The 19,559-nt window shown below is 46.3% G+C and overlaps 1 long non-coding RNA gene across 9 annotated transcripts in view; it reads right to left on the reverse strand.

Annotated features, from left to right (window-relative positions):
- Positions 1-19,290, reverse strand: part of LOC149122300 (uncharacterized) — a 37,834-nt gene extending 18,544 nt beyond the window's left edge. For 2 of the 9 annotated variants that reach the window (XR_016220068.1, XR_016220065.1), the window contains exons 1-2: positions 19,031-19,289; positions 17,950-18,220 (exon numbers count right to left, since the gene is read on the reverse strand). This is a non-coding gene — a long non-coding RNA (uncharacterized LOC149122300). Of the gene's footprint in view, positions 1-267; positions 1,110-2,455; positions 2,956-5,524; positions 6,758-7,918; positions 8,007-8,728; positions 9,303-17,949; positions 18,221-19,030 lie in introns of those variants that run through there. The other 7 variants (XR_016220062.1, XR_016220061.1, XR_016220063.1 and 4 more) reach the window with 7 other exon arrangements.
- Between the last annotated feature and the right edge of the window lie 269 nt (positions 19,291-19,559).

The following is a 19,559-nucleotide window of genomic DNA, read 5'->3' on the forward strand; positions in this document are numbered from 1 at the left end:
AAAATCCACAAAGTTATTACTCATCTTTGCCCTCTATTGCAACTGATGCAGGCAACTTTTAAATACCCTAGAGATGAGATATTTTGGCAAACCACAGCTTGTTCTGTGATATAACTACCCGTACACAGTTACTGCAGGTTTGTGCCATCACCGGGAGTTGTCCCCATGTCCCTTAACTGGTGGGACTGTTACTTCTCTTAATAATGACACTACATATTTTTACATTTTTCAATTAATTTTTGTATTTATTTGAAAGGCAGAGAAAGAGAGAGACTTAGAGATACCTCCCGCCTGCTGGTTCTCTTCCCCAGATAACCAGGGCTGGGCCAGGCTGAAGCCAGGAGCCAGGAACTCCATCTGCATCTCCCACATAGGTGACAGGGACCCAGGTATCAGCGCCATCATCTGCTGCCCCTCGGGGTGCACAACAACAGGCAGTTGGATAGGAAGCAGAGTCAGGATTCAAACCCAAGCATTCCAATTTGGGTGGCAGGCATCCCAAACATCATCTTAACCACTGGCCAAATGCCTGTTTCTGACACTATGTTTTTATCAACTCAACCAGTGATGACATAAGCCCATGCGACATGATCCACAATGAGCACACAGTTAATGTGAGGGCAGAAAAGGGGGTGACCCCCTTCCTGCCCATCATAGAAAGTCATGGTCAACACTCCTATGTTAAGACAGGTTCATGAGAGGAGAGCACGTTGAGCTTGCTTGATCACAGTTTTAGATGTCATGGGAGCCTTGAGAAGGAAGACTCAGGGACCCAGGGTGTGCTATCTGTTTTTATACTTAGGTTTGAGGAAGCATGGCCAACTATGTAGAAATAAGATTGGATAAAAAGCGATGATGCAACACTAACAGACTGAGAGCCTGTCCAATCAGATTCTTCCCACCTCCCAGTTGCAGCAGCTCTTTCTCCCAGGTACAGAGCAGATCTTTCCAGAATGAGGGTCTTCATTTCTTTGTGGCTGACTCTTAGAAAGATGGGAGAAAGTCAGAGCAGTAGTTTTAACTTTTGTAGCTGGATTTGGGTAAAAAGGTTCTGGTTTGTATGGATGGCCCACTTTGGGAAAGAGGAATTCTAGGTTCCATAGCTTGTCCTGGGAGAGAGGTAGGGGTAGGAAACACGAGGTCAGGAGGAGGTCAAAGGGAAATTTTCACAGTGGGGTATCCCTTCCCTGGTCTAAAGATCAACAAAAGCTTTAAGATCACTTTCATGTTAATTCCTGTCCTCGTGGCCATGGCCAGCTCTGCTATGTGTGTGCAGCTGATTGTTTCTAACATAAGGACTTGACTTGACATTTGGCTGCACCCAGTGTTACCTACTTAGCTATCCATATTTTTGGACTTCAGTTTTGCCTTCCAACATATTCCTTCTCACCCAACCTCTACTTCCTCAGCCTATGTGAAAATACAGCCTTCCATGTCTTCATCCACGTATTAATAAAAAGGTTGTCTGGGACGGTGGTAGTCTGTGAGTTGTGCACCAGAGAGAGGTCTGGGGCACGGTGGTCCAAGCAGCTCTGGATTCACCTAATCGCAATAGCAGTGAGCTGAGCTGACATCTTGAATGCAAATAACCCAAGGGCTTTGCTGAGAGCTTGGTAGTAGGAGCAAGGAGTGAGGAGTACAAGAGGTGTTGTGGTAAGAACTGAACTGAGAAAGGTGCCTGAGACAACAGGGCGCAGACTGCAGAGCTAGGGGTAGTGTGGTTTGAGCAGGTGGAGTCAGAACAGGAGCTGGAGTTAGAGAGACAGAGGGCTGAATGTCTGTGTAAATCAAGGAGACAGGACAAAAGCCTCAGATGGGAAGCCAGGTGGAGTCTCGTCGCCATGGCAACTTGCTCCATGGACGACACACAGAAATGATGCGAGTCTGCAAGGATGCAAAAGAGGAATGAGAAGTAAGAGGAGCCACCAGGTTGAGTCCAGAGGATCAGCCAAACGGTTGGCTTCCAGAACAGGCTGCTTTCAGAGTGCGGGGTCCTCTTTCCCTAAGCGGCTAACTGGGCCAGTCTTCACACATAGGATCTGACAGTGCTGAGGCCCGTCTTCAGTTTCCCCCAGTACAGCTACAGGTAACACTAAAAAAAAAAAAAAAAAAAAAAAAAAAAAAAAAGAAACAGAAACAGAAAAAGAAAGAGGAAAAGAAAAAGAAAAAGCAGAGTCTTTGACATACTGTGTTCCCACGGCGCCTATGCCAGCTCCAGTGATCACCACTAGCTTTTCTCAGTTCTGCTGAATTCTCTGATTAGTCCTCTCTTTTAGGAATTTGCAAGGACGTAACATCTGTGGGTTCTAGAAATAAACTTTATGGAAAGCCAGGAAACCTGCCTGCCTCCAGTCCTTTGGCCTCTCTTTCTCTGTAGGGTTTATTTATTCTTTTTTTTTAACTTTTATTTAGTAAATTTAGATTTCCAAAGTATATTTATTTTTTCTTAATATTTATCTTGAAGGTAGAGTTACAGACACTGAGAGAGATTCACAGAGAGAGAGAGAGAGAGGGAGAAAGAGAGATCCTCCTGGTTCACTCCCCAAGTAGCCACAACAGCCTGGGCTGGGCCAGGTCAAAGCCAGGAGCCTGGAACTCAATCCAGGTCTCCCACTTGGATGCAGGGGCACGAACACATGGGCCATCCTCAGCTACTTTTCCAGGTGCATTTGCAGGCAGCTGGATTGGAAGAGCAGCCGGGACTCCAATCGGCACCCATGTGGGATTCTGGCATCGCAGGCAGCAGCTTACCCCTCTGCACCACCACACTAACCCCTTTCTCTGTCCACTTGAAAGACAACCAGTGGCAGATTTAAAGTTCCAATGCCAAGGCCGAGTGCCCTGTGATATAATTCACGTGATCTGAGGCGTCACATTCACATGCAGCAGTCAGATCCTCCTTTCAGTCTGTCTCCATCCAAGCAAGTTCATTCTTCCACCTGGGGACCTTTCTCCCTGACGGAGAAGGGAAGGAAGACCGGCAGTGAGCGGCGCTGCTCCGCCCTGTGTCTGCCAGCGTGACATCCTCTGCTCCTGGCCCTGCGTTCTGCACTGTTTTTGCTCGCTATGTGGCTCCTGGAAAGTCCTTGTTTTGCCCTTAGCGTTTTCTGCGAGACTCAGCTTGTCCCAGGATTTCACCTTTCTGCCTTGATTCCTTCAGATTTGTCATCCTTTTGTGTTTTTCTTTGGCTCCATGCCCATATTTTTGCCAACAGAATCATAGCATACCCTCGTATTTCTGGTAGAGGCCTCCTCTGCCCCACCCAAGTCATCCTCCCTCTTAGGGCCTCTGGCAGTGAGATCTTACCTTTGTTTTTCTGCCTTTATCCTGAGCCTTAAATAAAACCCAGACCGTAGCCTAGCTGTGCAATTACAGAGGTGTACAGAATCAAGCAGCGTGGCTTATAAAAGCAATCTCAACCCCCCGAGGGAGGGAGATTATAATTAAAAAGGAAAATAAGAGTAATAAGAGCAAGGCACTTACAAACTCAACCTTCCCTGCTCACCTGGGTTACTTGTGTAAAACGCAGATTCTTAGCCTCACCCTCTACCTCCTGAATCTCTGGAGAGACGCCAAAGCATTCATTGATTAACAAAGTCATCAGCTATTTCTTATGCAAACCAAAGCCCAACAACCACTTTGCTGGAGTCCGGAGAAAGGAGAGCAGAGTGGGCTTTGACAGCTGAAATGAGCTGGAAAATCAAAGCCTACCCATTTACCTGTCCTGCCCTGTCACTGCGAATTTGAATGCAGCTAATTTCAATGGAATCTCTGCCTTGGGCAAGAAGGGAGGTAAACATTTGGAAGGAACAAGATTGTATCTGAAGTATTTAGGGAGAAAGTTCTGGAGTTCACGGGTATGACTAGAATTTCTTGTTGGCACTGTAGAAGTCATGCGTGCATTGTTTGTCTCCTTGAATCATCCCCATTCAGTAGGAAGCGAATTCAGTGTGTGCACACACTCTGATAGACATCAGGGCATCTGACAGTGGAAACCTGAGTTCAAGAATCCTACAGGCCTGCTCTGGAGTAGCGCGTCTTCCACTGAGTAGCTCATGACCTTATTCAATTTGCTTAACTACATATGGCAAATGAGGGCAGTAAGACTAACCTCAATAACTGAGAAAAGCAAATGAAAAACAATAGATCCGTAAGGCATCTACTGCAGATTAGTTGTTCAACCTGCATTCTTTCCTGTCCTGCCCACAAAGATGTAAGCCCAGACACTAACCATTCCCCTGCATTCCTTGGAGCTTCTTAAAGAAACCTCAATCCAATTTAGCATCATCCGAAACTACTGAAAACAGCCAAGGGCTCCAGGACAAGGCAGACTGGTTCTGTTTTAAATGGATTTCTAATTTAAGGCTAGCTTTAATTAATTATTCATTACCTGTTCACATCAGTTGTTGCTTTGTCATAACTCAGAATGAGTTTTCCTACTAAGAGACTACAAATCAGAAACTCCTCTGTTTTGTGATGTGTCCTGGCATTCTCTTCATGAGAAAGTTCTTTTGGAACATAAATGATCTGGGATTTTGGAAGCTTCTTTGTACAAATTCCTCTCTTTTGAGTAATATTGTAATCTTTGTAGCTACAGGGTGAAGTATATTGAAGTATCTTGGGAGACTATATTCTTAATTTGTAGTTCTGTTTTTAAACTAACAATGCTGACCTATTGACAATCAAGGACACTGCCTGTCTACCTACACACCCATCTATGAGCTACATAGCTTCTAGTGGAAGGTGATGAGCCCCAAGCCACCACAACTCCTTAACGCCCCTCCTAATACTTGTTTTCAGATGGCCCAAACCACCCTCAGTCCCTCTGGGGAGCTTTGGGGACTCAATAAGGAATTTCTATGTGGTCTTGTCTTATTTTTTTAAGGATGTATTTATGTATTTGAAAGGCAAAATTACAGAGAGAGAAAGAGACAGAGAAAAATCTTCCATCCAGTGGTTCACTCCCCAAATGGCTGCAACAGCCAGAGCTGGGCTGATCCGAAGCCAGGAGCCAGAAGCCAGGAGCTTCTTCTGGGTCTCTCACATGGCTGCAGGGGCCAAACCACTTGGGCCATCTTCCACTGCTTTCGCAGTCCACCAGCAGGGAGCTGGATTGGAAGTGGTGTAGCCGGGACTCAAACCGGCACCCAACCGGGATGTCACTGCTGCGTGTGGAGGCTTAACCTACTATGACATAGCATTCGTCCTGCCTTCTATTTTCATAATCTATTTACTACCTTGGTGAGTTATTGCTGTTATAACAATTACCATTGACCGGGTGGCTCAAACAATAAACATTTATTTCCCACAGTTCTGGGAGTTAGGAAGTCCAAGATGAAGGCAGCAGCAGATCCAGCGCCCAGGGAGAGGCTTCTTCCTGGCTTGCATATAGCAACTTCTCCCTGTGTTCTCACACAGTGGGACGAGAGAGAGCTGGCTGTAGGGCCTCTTCTTATAATGGCGCTAATCCCATTCACGAGGACCCCGCCCTCCTGACCTAATGACCTCCCAGCATTCCTAGTCCACCGCAGACCCCTTCGATGACAAGCCCCGAGAATGGAATCTGAGAAGCACTTAGCTCACCCCACGCTCTCCATGTGAGAAACGAGACCTAGCGTGCAATTTGCTGGAGGAATGGTTAGAGATGTGACTCACACAGCAGTGTCAAAGGGCTTCTTTTCAGACTGCAAGCAAGAAATAACAAAGCTTTAAACCTCTTCCTGTCACCATGGCAGAGAGGGGACAGCCATGAGTGAGTCACTTTCACGACAAGCCAGCCATTTTTAATAACAGGTAAAAGCAGCTGCCAACATTTTGCCAGGTGCAGTGGAGGAAAACAGAGCAGTCTGGAGACTTTGATGAGTGAGATTCAGCACAAGACAAGTACATGAAGAAAGAAAGATTCTGGCACCGGTGACTTGGGGACAATTGCAGCAGGGGACGTGCAGAGGAGACACAGCCTACCCTGGTGGTGAGACTCTCCTAGGCCTCGTTTGTAAGGGTGACTGATGGTTCTGTACTGAGCTGAGACTTCAGGCCGATGAAAAAGCCTACTGCATTTTCTTTACAGTCCTTGCAATTAACCGTGCATTCCGACCTGCACCCGTTTTTCCTCAGTAATCTCAGTTATTCTCAGCTAAGCCTTTCTTCATTTTTCTCAGCCTCAGATGGAGGTTCCTGGCTGGGCGAGCCCTACTTATTGTAGCTAAGACTGTGTGACGTCAAGAACAACAAAACCCGGCTCATCTCTGCCTCCCCACATCCCCACATCTTAGCATTCTGTCTCAGTGAAGCTTAATTTCCGAGATTCCTGGGTCTTCAGAAACAAAAAGCAGACATGCTCTGCACAGTCAGCAGGGGCTCCCAGATGTTGATGTTGGTTAATTGGTCCCTCAGGAGTCTTTCTCTTTTAATTTTACTTACACCAGGAATTTTCAATAGAAAATGGGGAGCAAGACAGGAGTATCAGTTAAGGAAGGAGGTGATGAGAAGTTGCTCGTAATCTGGAAATAGCTACCGTGAAAAACAACAAAGCACACGGTGGTTCAGACACAGTAGAGGTTTATCTCCTGCCAAGGCGATCTTCCTTCCCCGGGGGTGGGGTCTGCCCCCATTTCCCACGGGTCACTCAAGGACTTGGGTTGGCAGGGGCTCTGGCACTTGCATCATATGGTTTCTAAGGACACACTGGCATCCCACATGGGCACCAATTGGACCCGGCTGCCCCACTTCTGATCCAGCTCCATATTAAAAGACCTGGGAAAGCAGCAGAAAGTAGTTCAAGTGCTTGGGTCTCTGCCACCCACAGTGGAGACCTGGATGGAGTTCCAGGCTCCCAGTTTCAAAATGACCCAGGCTTGGCCGTTGTAAACATTTGAGGAGTGAACCAGAGAACGGAAGCGTGCTCATACTCTCCCTCTCTCTCTCTCCCTCTCTCTCAAATAATAAAAAGAGCTATGCTCACAGAGTATTCCTGCACTCTAGTATCTGTGTTAAACATTATCTTATTTAATCCTCATATCAACCTTGATTTTTCAGACAAGGAAAGTGAGGCTGAGTGAGGTCAAACCACTTGCCCAAGGCTCACAGACAACCAGTGGCGGAGCTGGGACTTGAACCCAGGCTGTCTGACTGATCTCTCCGCCGTTAACTGCCTCATTATGCAATCATCATCATCCCATTACAGAAGGACCAAAATGCACATTTCAGTGTGCTCCCAAGTTAAACCAGTGCTCTCCTATTTTGAATACCAGGAAAAAGAAGGAATGATCCTCAGATTTTGAAAATTCTCAAGTGACTGAACTTGAAATAGAAATGCAGGAAAGCCTTAGGCCAAGTTTAGAAATCCTTCGAACTTCTTGGGTTCTGCCGTTGAAACCCAGCCTGAGCCTTTCGGCTTTATTTTTAGTTCTTACCAGGCACCATTTCCCGGGCCAGAGAGGCAGGCTGAGACATCCTCATGAGGTTTTGGTGAGCATTTTTTAAATGAGTAAGAAAAAAATGTGGCAAAACCATGGGGCAAGAATATCTAAACTAAGAGCCCAACATTTAAATCAGGGAGGGGACAGACCACCAAAACTGGTGCTGGGGCCCTCATGCAGGGCGGAAATGCCCCCAGAAGCCTCCTTTGTTCTACAAGTCCACTGACCTTGACCTCAGACGCAAAGGTCTCCTAGTTTACTTGGTATGGTTGCCCAGCTTTGTCTGAAACCCGAACAATGCTGGTGAGATCCTTAAACTCTGCAAATGCTCCTATCATCTTTGTGGTTTGACCTTGATACATCACCTACAGAAGTCCACACCCTCACTGCTCACTCAAGCTAAAGTCAGAGTATGGAAGCAGAGGTACACACCAAAAATCCCAAGTGGGCTGGACTAGTGAATTTGCACTTCTATGCCATTAGCAGATTAAGGTACCTGGGAGCACTTTGGACGAGTCTGCCCTTGGGTTTCCATTCAATGTGTCTTCATGGACAAGGGTCCGAATCCGAAGCTGTTTTCCCTCCTGCCATGACATTTTAAAAGTCAGATGTCCTGAAGTATACTTCACATACACTAAAATCCATTCCTTCCCTTGAAGATGTACAGATATTTGTGCAACCACAACCCCACTCGAGACATGGAACAGTTTGCATCCCCTAAGAACTGCCCTCATGTCCCCTTGTAATCAATCTCTCCCTATCCTCAGCTCCTGACAATTATTGACCTAATTTTTGTCTCCATAATGTTACCTAAATCAATAGTTCATTGCTTTTTATAGCTGAGTAGAGTCTGATTTTTTATTCACCAGTTTACAGATTTTTTTTTTTTTTGGTTTGGAACAATTATAAATAAAGCTGTTGAAAGTATTCATGTCCAAGATTTTTGTGGACATATGCCTACATTTATTTTGGATAAACACCTAGGAATAGGATGGCTGAGCTGTATAATAAGTGTATACTTAACTTTGCAAGAAAATGCCAACCTGTTTCCCAAAGTCATTGAGCCAGCAAAGTGGTATTTCTACCAGCAATGTATGAGAGTTCCAGTTGTTCCACATCCTTGTCAACACTTGGTATTTTCAGATTTTAAAAATGTCACTCATTCTTATAGGTATATAGTACTGTTTTCTTGTGATTCTAATTTTCACTTTCATTTCCCTAATGACTAATGATACCATCCATGTTTCTTCTTTGGTAAACTATATACTCACGTATTTTGCCTTTTTTTTTTTTTTTTTTAAAGGGAAAGGGTTTATTGGTAGGGAAACCTGACAGACTGGAGGGAAGAGATGAGGAGGGGAAAAAGAGAGTAAAGGAGAGAGTAAGAGAGATCAAGAGAGAGAGTGAGTGAGAGCCATGTGTTCAGGAACAGTTCCTGTTAAACCTTTGGAGGGGGAGGAGGTACAGGGAAGTAGGAGCAGCAAATCCCATTAGTGTGGGGGTAGAGCCAACACCAGTGATTGGGCCATGGGGCTTAGGACCAAAGCCTGCGGGCCAGGGCCTAAGATGAATCTTGCCTATTTGTAAAGATTGAAGTTTTTGTTTTCTTATCATTGAGTTTTTTGAGTTCTTTAGTTATTCTCAGACTTCTGTTTCCACTCAATCTCATAGCAGGAAAGCTGCCGCCTGCAGTGCCAGCATCCCATATGGGCGCCGGTTCAAGTCCCAGCTACTCCTCTTCCTTTTCTCATCAGAGATCCAGAAGAAGCTTCTGGCTCCCGGTTTCAGATCAGCGAAGCTCCAGCCATTGCGGTCATCTGAGGAGTAAATCAGTGGATGGAGATCTCTCTCCTTCTGCCTCTGCCACTCTGTAATTCAGCCTTTCAAATAAATAAATAAATCTTCTAAAAAAAAAGTCCATGGAAAACACATACACTCTTTTCATGACTTTATCCCACAAATTTGTGAAACTCTCTCATGCTTCTAAATCTTCTCCATCCTATTTTGTGTCATAATTTTACTTTTATATGTGCTATGAATCTTATAACATGATGCTATAAATTTTGCTTTAGTCAATATTTTACAGCAATGAAAAATAATAAGTCTTTTAGGTTTATCTTTATTTTTATCCTTTCTGAGTTTTGTGTTTCTGTGACTCTAAATTTCTGTCTAGTATAATAGTCCTGCTGCTTGCAGACCTCTGCAATGCAATTCTGCTGCCAATAAATAGCTTCAGTTTCTCTTTTTCTGGAAATGTTTTTACTTCATCTTAACCTATTAAAAGTATTTTCTCTGGACATAGAATTCTGGACTAACAGCTCTTTGTGTTTTTAATTATTTAGGACATCCCTCCTTTGTCTTTCGGCTCAGGTTGTTTCTGATGACATCTGCTGCATTTCTTGTCGTTCCTCTGTGTGTGAAACAGGTTTCCTCTCTGACTGCCTTCACCACACTCTTTACCTTTGGTTTTCAGCAGTTTGGGTACAAAAAGCGTGAGTGCATGTGTGTGTGCATGTAGGTGTATGGTGTTTATCCTATCTGAGGTTCTCACAGCATCCATTTGATGTTGTCCCACAAATCTTAGATGTTGTATTCTTTTTCACCCCTTTGCTTCTGTTTCACTATGGAGAGTTTCCATGCCACATCTTCAAGTCTTTCCCCAACTGTGTTGATTTTACTAATCAGCCTGTCAAAGGAATTCCTCATCTCAGTATTTCCTTCTAGTATTTCCACTTGACTCTTCCTTATAATCACCCTTGCTTTACTGACATCCCCCATCTGTTTTTACATGTTGCCCACTTGATCCTTCAACATATTAATTGTAGCTATTTTAAAGGTTTTTTTTTCCAACATGTGAATCAATTCTGAGGCTGTTCCTGTTGGTTTTCTCTTGCTCTTTAGTGTGTCTTGTAATTTTTTATTGACGGCCAGACATTGTGCACAGACTAGTAGATAAAGACTGTGTTAAATAGCATTTGCATTGGACAGGTTCTAAAATAGCCCACAGTCGTCACCACTTCCTGGCTGTCTCCTCTCCTAGAAAAGGCAGAACCTATTATTTGCTTCTAATCAATAGAATATGGCAGACGTAATGGGATGTCATTTTTGTAATTATATTCTCTAATCACTTGCATCTTACTACTAGAATTTCTTTATCTACTTGGCTATCACATTTTGATGAATAAGTGACCAGTTTGAAGGCCCAAATGGCAAGACACTGAGAGTAACCCCTGGTTAGCAGTCAGTAAGACAATGAAGCCCTCAGTCCAACAGGCCATGAGTAACTGAGTCCTTTCAACAAACACATGAGATTGAAAGTGGATGCTTTTCTTGGGGCCAGCACTGCGGTGTAGTGGGTAAAGCTACTGCCTGCAATGTTGGCATCCTATATGGTCATCATTTTAAGTCCTGGCTGCTCCACTTCCAATCCAGCTCTCTGCTATGGCCTGGGAAAGCAGTACAAGATGGCCCAAGTGCTTGGGCCCCTGCACCTGCGTGGGAGACCTGGAGGAAGCTCCTGGCTCCTGGCTTCAGATCAGCACAGCTCTGGCCATTGTGGCCAATTAGGGAGTGAACCAGCAGATAGAAGACCTCTCTCTCTCTCTCTCTGCCTCTCCTTCTCTCTCTGTGTAACTCTGACTTTCAAATAAATCTTTTTTTAAGTGGATACTTCTCATTCAAGTTTTCAAATGACACCTCAGCTCCGGTTGGCACACTGATCAGCATGGAACTCAATCTGGGTCTTCCACATGGATGGGAGGGACCCAGTGACTACAGCCATCATCTACTACCTCCAGGTAGCATACTAGCAGGAAGCTGGAATCAACAGCAAATCCAGGACTGGAATCAGGTACTCCAATACAGGATACAGGTGTCCCAAGGTCGGTCTGCACCAAACTGCCCCAAACGCCCACCCCAATCCCTGCTTGGCGCAATACTGCCTAACTGGGGACATATAAGATGAGAGTGTCCGTCAAGAGGCAAGAAGTTGGACATCTGAAATGAGGTATAGCATTTTTGGCCTATGATTGACACATCCTGGCACTGTTAATGAAGTTAAACAAAATTCCTAAGTAGTCTAGATATAACAAGTAACAGAGTATGAGCCACAATCAAGAGGACATGTAGTCAATATTAGGCCTGTATGATCTTCACCCAGTAGATGCTGAGTCTGAAGACTTTTGGAAAATCCATAGCCTTGCTCCTTCCCGGGATAAATCTTTACATAATCATTGTGATTTTTTCAGGGCCTGTATTTAAGGCCGTGTGTCAGTGTATGCCTGGGTGTGGTATATAGACATATCGAGTTAAGTTATTTTTAGGACTTAAAATAGCTAGTGGCTGCCCTGTCCTGATAAATGTGTTTCTGATTTGCCCTAGCAATAAATCACAGAGGACACTGGACAGATACATGCCCTGAGTGATATGATTATGTATTATGCTAATGGTTTGGGGCCTCAAAGTCTTCAAATCACAAGGTCACAATAACCTGAGCTGGGGGAGAAAGTCCTACCCTGGCTGGAGGCCAAAGGGAAAGCCGACAAGGGGCCTACCCTGAGCCTGCTTGTGTGCCACTGGCCTCCTGCCCTGCTCTGTGGCAGCTGGCCCTTCTGACCACCACCCCAGAAGACCAGCCTCACTGCCCACCACAGACTTCCACTGCAGCTGATGTGAATCATTACTGTCTTTCCCTCCTCAGTCCTGGCTGCTCACCTGTGCTAGGGGTTAACCATTGATTTATTGCTCACTTGCTGTTAAAAATGGCCTGCATAAAAAGGAAAGCAATTTAAACAGTACCTTGCTGTGAGAGTTTTTATCCCTTCTTAACCCTTCTCTTGGACAAAAGGCATTGCAATTAAGGGAACAGTATGCCTCATTCCCCACAGAGCTAAAGTATGCCCCTACCCAAAGTGCCATCTATCAGAGGCAAGAAAGCACAGTGGTTAGAACATGCAATTTGGCATTAACAAAATAAGGTTTCTCAGCCCTGCCATTTACTAGCTCTTGGGCAAGATGCTTAGCCTCTTAGACCCCTCCTTTTTTAATCTGCTCAGCACACCACCTGGCACACGTTAAGTGCTCAATAATTTGAAACTATTCTCATGTGATTCACACCATTTCACTAAAAAGCGTGACCTACCCAGACACATTGTCAGCATCTGGGACAGTCCACCTAGACTGGAAAACGATGGTCTCTGTCCCTAAAAATTCCCTCAAGAGTAGCTCAATCCCAGGATTGTGACTCAACATACTTAGCCACCTTTCCACACATTTCTGTACATGGGAGTCAAAAAAAATCTTCATTTGCTTTTAGCAAGTGTCTGTTACTTGTATGAAGCATAGTGCTGGGTGCTGGGGGAGACGTAAAACACAGGAGACTTGTGAGCTTGGAAGTGGGTTCTTCTTATTCAAGCTCTCAGAGAGACCCCCGACTCTGGTTGACATATCCATTACAGCCTCAGGGGAGACCTTGATGCACGTTCTCCAATTAAGCCATGCCTGGATCCCCAACCCACGGAAACTGAGATGACAAATGTGTGTGGCAGAAGCCACTGAGTTAGTGATGCTACTGATACCAAAGGATCTGCCTCTTAACAGCCTACAGTCTGGTAGGGAAGCAGACATGCCTACTGCACGTCAACCAACTGCACGAGGTAGCACTTGGCAAATGGTACGAGAATAGGTTTGTTTCCCAAAGTGGCCTATGATTATTCTACATGTGGAATTCTTACCCTTTGATAAGTAATGGTCAATAACTTTATATTTATTGAAGTAGAGCTTATTTAAGTAAATCCTAAAATATAGTGTTGAGGGCTTCATTGTGTGAGTTTAAATTCAGATGATGGCTGTTTGAAAAAATTCTTTAGACTTTACAGCAAGTAGATATTGTGCAATCTGTAGTCACCATTAAGCATCCAAAAGTAAGAGGTGCCATAAGGTAAGACGGAAAACTCCATACCTGTGAAAATTTTTACTGACCTCATAGTGTTAGCTTTAGCCTCAGTCAAAGGAAGAGTACACTTGTGATTCACTTTGACTTACTCAGCATTTTATTTTATTAACTATATGCATGGGTAGCCTCTGAGCCATGGTGCTATGGGGTTCACCCTGAGAAATGGTGAGGGAAGAAGCCCTCTGATTCCAAGCAGTTTACCCTTGATTTGAGCAAACCTAAGACAACTTGAAAGGTTTTTCCGACCTCCCATAATCCCCTGCTGTCTTATGGAAATGATAGTAACTACTACAAAGTCCCTAGCGATTCATGTCTCTGGTGTCTGTCATCATTGTCAATTCACCTCAGTCAACCAGCTGTCTCGCGGCCCTGCCTTTTGTGCCAAACCTTTAATGAAGCTGGCATTTGTGTCAATAAACTTTAAGCCCATCTTGCTGAGATAATTATCTGGGTCACTCAAATTTCAGCTACTTCAAATAATTACAGCCTTTTAGCCTTGAATATCAGGTGATGATTAAAGGAGAAGCAATCAGGGGTCCCGGTGCCCAAGTCAATTAGACGACAAGCCTGGCAGACCTGGGTTCAGGTCTCTGGGCTGCGTCGAGGCCTCGCAAAGAATAAGTCACTCAGAACAGACTGGACCATCAGCTAATTTGCAGACACAACCTCTGCTCCACCTTAGCTGTGAAGGGGAAAAGCCATCTGACAAACACCATCAGCACTGTCTGGTGGCGCAGTGGCTCCCAGGATCAACAACAAGAGACCCGGTCTGTTTTCCATATGAGCAAAGGAAGTACAACCAAGATCACCTTGCGGATTTCACAGCCATCCACACCCAAGCCCTAAAGATGAACTTCACAGTCTCATTAGATTTCCTTTCCATGTTTTAGTAAAACTTCAAGGGATTGCCTTTTGGTATTTCGTTTTCCCTATATAAGTAGTGTAACAAAACTCACTAATTACAAAAGACCTATGTTCTCATTTTGCTCAAAGGTTTGAAATGTTCAAGGGGCGGGGTGGGGGAGGGGGGACTATCTTTGGAGTCAGGGAATTGCCACACTGAAATCCCTTCCTTTCCTTGGCCTGGAGAGACAAAGCCCTTTATCAGTCACCCCTGCCCCCACCTTGTCGGCACTTGTCAACGCTGAAAACTGGAGACTAATGGTAGACAGGCTTCTTCCCGCAGGTCGTAATTGCTTTTCCAACAGAGCAGCTATCACCAAAGCAACCAAGAGAGGAGCTATGAATTCAAGCTGCGACTCTATGTAAATTGCTTGCAGTGAAATTGAAATTTCCCCCAAAGAAAGCTGCACTGATTCAGTCTATTAAATGCATTTCTATCTCAGGTGCCGGGACGGCTCCAGCAGCCAGGAAACTGGCTCGTATTTTGTGCACTGAGGTCAGACCCAAGAGTTTCACAATCTGGTCTTAAATTTAAAACGGACTGTTGTCACTGTTGACTATATCATTCAACAATCACTATTCATTATTTAAAGCAGCCTGACCGTCCACAGATGCCCATGTTAGTCCCAAAGTGAAACAGTGGCGGTGTTTTGTACACTCTCACCTCACACTGGTTTCCTTTGCTCCTCGTTAGCTTTATCCTGATTTTGTGTGAAGTATTTTGGGTCTTGGGCATGCCTTGACTTTTCAGCATTAAATGTTCCTGTAAGTTTTTCTGTTGAGTTTTCTTAATATTTCTTTCTATAATCACCTCTACCCCCCAAATAGGACCTAGGGTCACAGAATGCTCTATGGCACGTATCAGCACTGTTATTACTCATTAATAACCAGTTCTCCTGGACAACCCTGCCTAGGGAATCCCTGGGGACACGAGTGTGGCTGGCACTTGACATGGACGTCCTAATCACTGAGCCACCAGCATAGCGTTAGGTTCACGGTCTGCCCATCCGGCCATCATCAGCCCCTCCCTCTCCTGAGTCCAGCTTCCTGTCCCTGCCTCCACGTTCTCCTGGATACCCCACCACTCTCGGTTCCCTCAAACTCTGTTATGAACAGCCAAGAACACACAACAGGCCCACGCTGGGGCCTCCCGGCAGCCCCTCTCCCCTTTTTCCCTTACAGGAGAACCCTAACTTGCAGCAGGGCACTTGGCTGTCTGGACCAGCCTCAAAGACCCCGCCTCCAATCTATGAGGGGCGGCATAGGTCTCATAACAGAAGTTTCTTTGGGCAGCGTTTGGGAAAATGCACCGAAATGCAGCTGGCCTGGGCTCTTAGCCTCCCTTCCTCTTTGTCCTTCCCTCCATCCCCCTATCTGGCAGACACGATGGCTGGAACTCCAGCAACACCCTCAGGGCAAGAAGTCAAGACCCTGCCTCCAAGTAGGACAGAGAGCGCTGCAACAGCCACCACACTAGCTCTGGACCTCAATGTGAGAAACACACTTCCACCTTGTTCAAGCCACAGTTACTTGGGATGTCTGCGACTTGCAGTAGAGTTTAATCTTAATTATAAGCACTTGCTGATTCTCATTAACACCAGAAGGTGATTTCCATTGTGTCTGCAGAATCAGATCATGAGTTCTTTAAGCAAGGGTAGGATCATGTGCTCAGCAAATGTTTGACAAACTAATTAAAAGACTAACTCCGTAAGGAAAGGAAAGGCTCTTTTTATGCATTCATTTAATGCCAAAATATCAGAATTTCAACAAAAGCTAAAAATAATGTCTTTTTTTGTAAGCAACTTGTTAACAAACTCTGGAATCTAGGTTCAGCAGTTAGCTCACTGTGTTACTTTACTTTCTAGAGTTGACTTTGCTCCTTTATAAAATGGGCCTTTTATCTCAAGTAGCTGGGAGAAAGGGAGGGAACAGGGAAGTACCTCTGGCCCCTTGGCACCTGCTTCACTCAAACAGTTCCACCGTTAGAATTCCACATAGCACTTGTCTTAGAAGAGTTTCTGGGGGCCAGTGTTGTGGAGCAGTGGGTTAAGCCACCACTTGCCAGCTTCTCATATAGGTGCTTGTTCAAGTTCCAGCTGCTCCACTTCCAATCCAGCTCACTGCTAATGGCCTGGGAAAGCAGTGGAAGATGGCCCAAGTACATGGGCCCCTGCCACCATGTGGGAGACTGGAGTTCTAGGCCATTTGGGGAATGAACCAGTGGGTAAAAGTCTCTGTCTCTCGCTCTCACTTTTTAACTCTTTCATCTTTCTTTAATATTTTTAAAAAATTTTATTTATTTTATTTGAGAGGTAGAGTTACAGACAGTGAGAGGCAGAGACAGAGAAAGGTCTTCCATCCGCTGGTTCACTCCCCAAAAGACTGCAACGGCTGGAGCTGTGCCGATCCGCAGCCAGGAGCCAGGAGCTTCTTCCAGGTCTCCCACATGGGTGCAGGGACGCAAGCACTTGGGCCATCTTCTACTGCTTTCCCAGGCCATAGCAGAGAGTGGATTGGAAGTGGAGCAGCCAGGACTTGAACAAATGCCCATATGGTATGCCGGCACCACAGGTGGAGGACTAATCTACTGTCCCACTGTGCCAGCCCCCTAACTCTGTCTTTCAAATAAATAAATAAAATCTTTTTTAAAAGTTTCAGAAAGGAAGTTAGGATCTTAAAAACTAGATAATCCACAAGATCCCTTCCAGTTCTGCCATCTTATGGTTAGAAGGACCCCACTTGGCACGAATGGGGCAGGTGGTAGCGTTGCCATGAGGTGGGTCAGTGTGCGGGTGCTGTTGTCCTTAATGCATTTTCAAAGGCAAGACTGAGTTGCAGAGGCAGAATTAGGGTTGGGGGAGAAGTCAGATCCAGTGGAAAAGTGAAAGCACTGGGCTGTTTCTTTTTTGTTTGGCTCCTTTTATGCATTAAACACAGACAAGTATTCGTTAAAGAGGAGACATTTGCTGGGTCAATGCATGTTACAGTCTGTGCATTGATGAATAGCTACACATCACAGCTAGTGCAGGTGTATCTGGGATGCACTTTATCACACTCATTCATGAAACACTGAGCTAGCAGCAAGGAGCAGTAAGGCTGAGTGCTACCCGCCACGTGCAGTCCTGTTAAGGATCTGCCTGGCCAGGAGTATTTGTGCCCCCGAAGCATGAGCTGAGAGTAGCCCTGCTATCTCTCCAGGGAATGGAGACAATTTTATTTATTTGCTAGGCAAACAGACAGAGAGAGGAAGAGCGGGGGCTCCCATTTGCTGGTTCACTCCCCAAATGCCCACAGCAGCTGGGGATGGCCTGGAGCTGAAGCTGGAAACCAAGAACTCAATCCAGGTCTCACCCATGGGTGACAGGGACCCAAGCACTTGAGCCATCACCTCTGTGTCTCAGCATTAACATTAGCAGGGAGATGGCATCAGGAACCGGAACTGGGTATTGAACCCAGATACTCCGCTGTGAGGCTCAGGCATCCTAACCAATGTCCCTACAGTACTTCTAGGTCTGAGACTCCAGGGCTTAATGTGCAAGTGGGGGGGGGGGGACACAGGGTTGGAACCCTTCCTCCCGCTGGTGGTGTGTCTCTGGGCAGAGGAAGCTGTCCCGAGGCACACTGCTGGACTCTCTTCTCCTCACACCGTGCCTATGGAGGTGGAAACTTACTGATTGGTCAGAATGAGGAGAATGAGTGGACACGCTCAACTCCATCTTCCAGCAGCCGGCAAGCGTCGGTCTCCGCTCTGCTCCCAGTGAGCGCCCTCCCCTGGCGAGCTGCCTGCATCTCCATCTGCCTACAACAAGGCAGGGGTTCCTCAGGGGCAGAAGTGCCCCAGCTGGGTCACATCATCCGTCCCGTCGGGCGCAGGGATTGTATGAGCCGCTGCTGACCTTGGTCCTCAAGGCTTGGCGGGTGACGCGAGGCAGGACCATGTAGCTGGGTGGATGATGAGAGAAAGCTGTTTTCAAAGTCACAGCTCCACAACCTTCAACTTCCTCCTCCCGGGCCCTGGGGCAGGAGCAGCCAGGTGAACATGGACAGGTGTGGGCAGGCAGGTTCCCTAGGGAACCAGTCCTCCCAGCAGACGCCTAGCAGGGCACCTGGAGGGCCAGGCTGCCAAGCTGCTCTCAGCAGGTGCAGCCCACCTGGGGGCCTTTCTGAGGGCGTCTCCAGCCCTCCCTGTCGGAAGAGGGAGCCGTCCACCTGGCAGAGCTGCCAGCCGCCATTAGAATGAGCCATCGTCAGACTCCAGAGGCCCCTCGCTTCAGCGTTCCCTCCTCAGGGAGGTGTCTGCAGCCGTCCAGATCAGCAGCCCTTAGTCCAGGCCCATGAGAATTCCAGAGGGCGTCAAGACCACGAGCACCCCGGCGCCCCGGCCCTCCCCCTCGACACCAGAACCTCTGAGAAGTGTTTCGGGAGACGCACTGCTAACCAGCCTAACTGATCACCACACACTGAATACATGTTTTGAATTATCACATTGTGCCCCTTGGTATGTACAATCCAAATAATATAAAAACAAATGCTTTTAAAAAAGAATCTCCGAGGTTGGCCGTAGCCAAGGCCAGGTTTGGGAACCACGTTTCTGGATAAACTTATTTCTTTGGCCACCTCCGCCACAAGCTCACAGCCCGTATGCATTCCAGTCAGCAAACACCATGGCCATCGTGTCTTCCTGAACATAGATGTATCACATGCATCTACCTCCAAGAGAGCCAGGGCCATGCCCATCTTTCCAGTACTTACCACAGTTGTCGCTCCCCCTCTTCGCGGAGGAACGACACAGGACCCTGCGCTGTTCTTTTGTCTGCTCGGCCCTTCCCGGGTTGGCTGCCGACCCTCCACTTCCGTGGAGGGCGGCTCCCCCTGCCACTTTCCCCACTTCCGTGGGGCAGTGGCACACCGCCGGCCGGCTCTCTCAGGGGCTGCTCAGGTGTTCCTTCAGATAGATGTTCCTGGTGCATGTTGTCTCTCTCCTCCTTTATAGTCCTCTTCCACCAATCCCAACTCTGCTACCCACACGCCGAGTACGCTGCTCTCCTCCAATCAGGAGCAGGATCAGCTCCTGCAGGTTATTGGTCGAACTGGAGGCAGCTGTGTAAAAGTTGTTTACTCCTCTCCCAGCGCCATATTGTGGGAGAGCAGATGCATAGAATAAGTCTTAATTCCAGTAACTTAGTCTAGTCCGAGTTGCTCCCCACACACAGTTCTTTTTTTTTTAAAGATTTATTTATTTATTTATTTGAAAGGCAGAGTTACAAAGAGAGTGGGAGAT

The sequence above is a fragment of the Oryctolagus cuniculus genome, chromosome 14 (genome assembly GCF_051225735.1).
Source record: "Oryctolagus cuniculus isolate XC-2025 breed Fujian yellow rabbit chromosome 14, ASM5122573v1, whole genome shotgun sequence".
Classification (NCBI taxonomy): Eukaryota; Metazoa; Chordata; class Mammalia; order Lagomorpha; family Leporidae; genus Oryctolagus; species Oryctolagus cuniculus.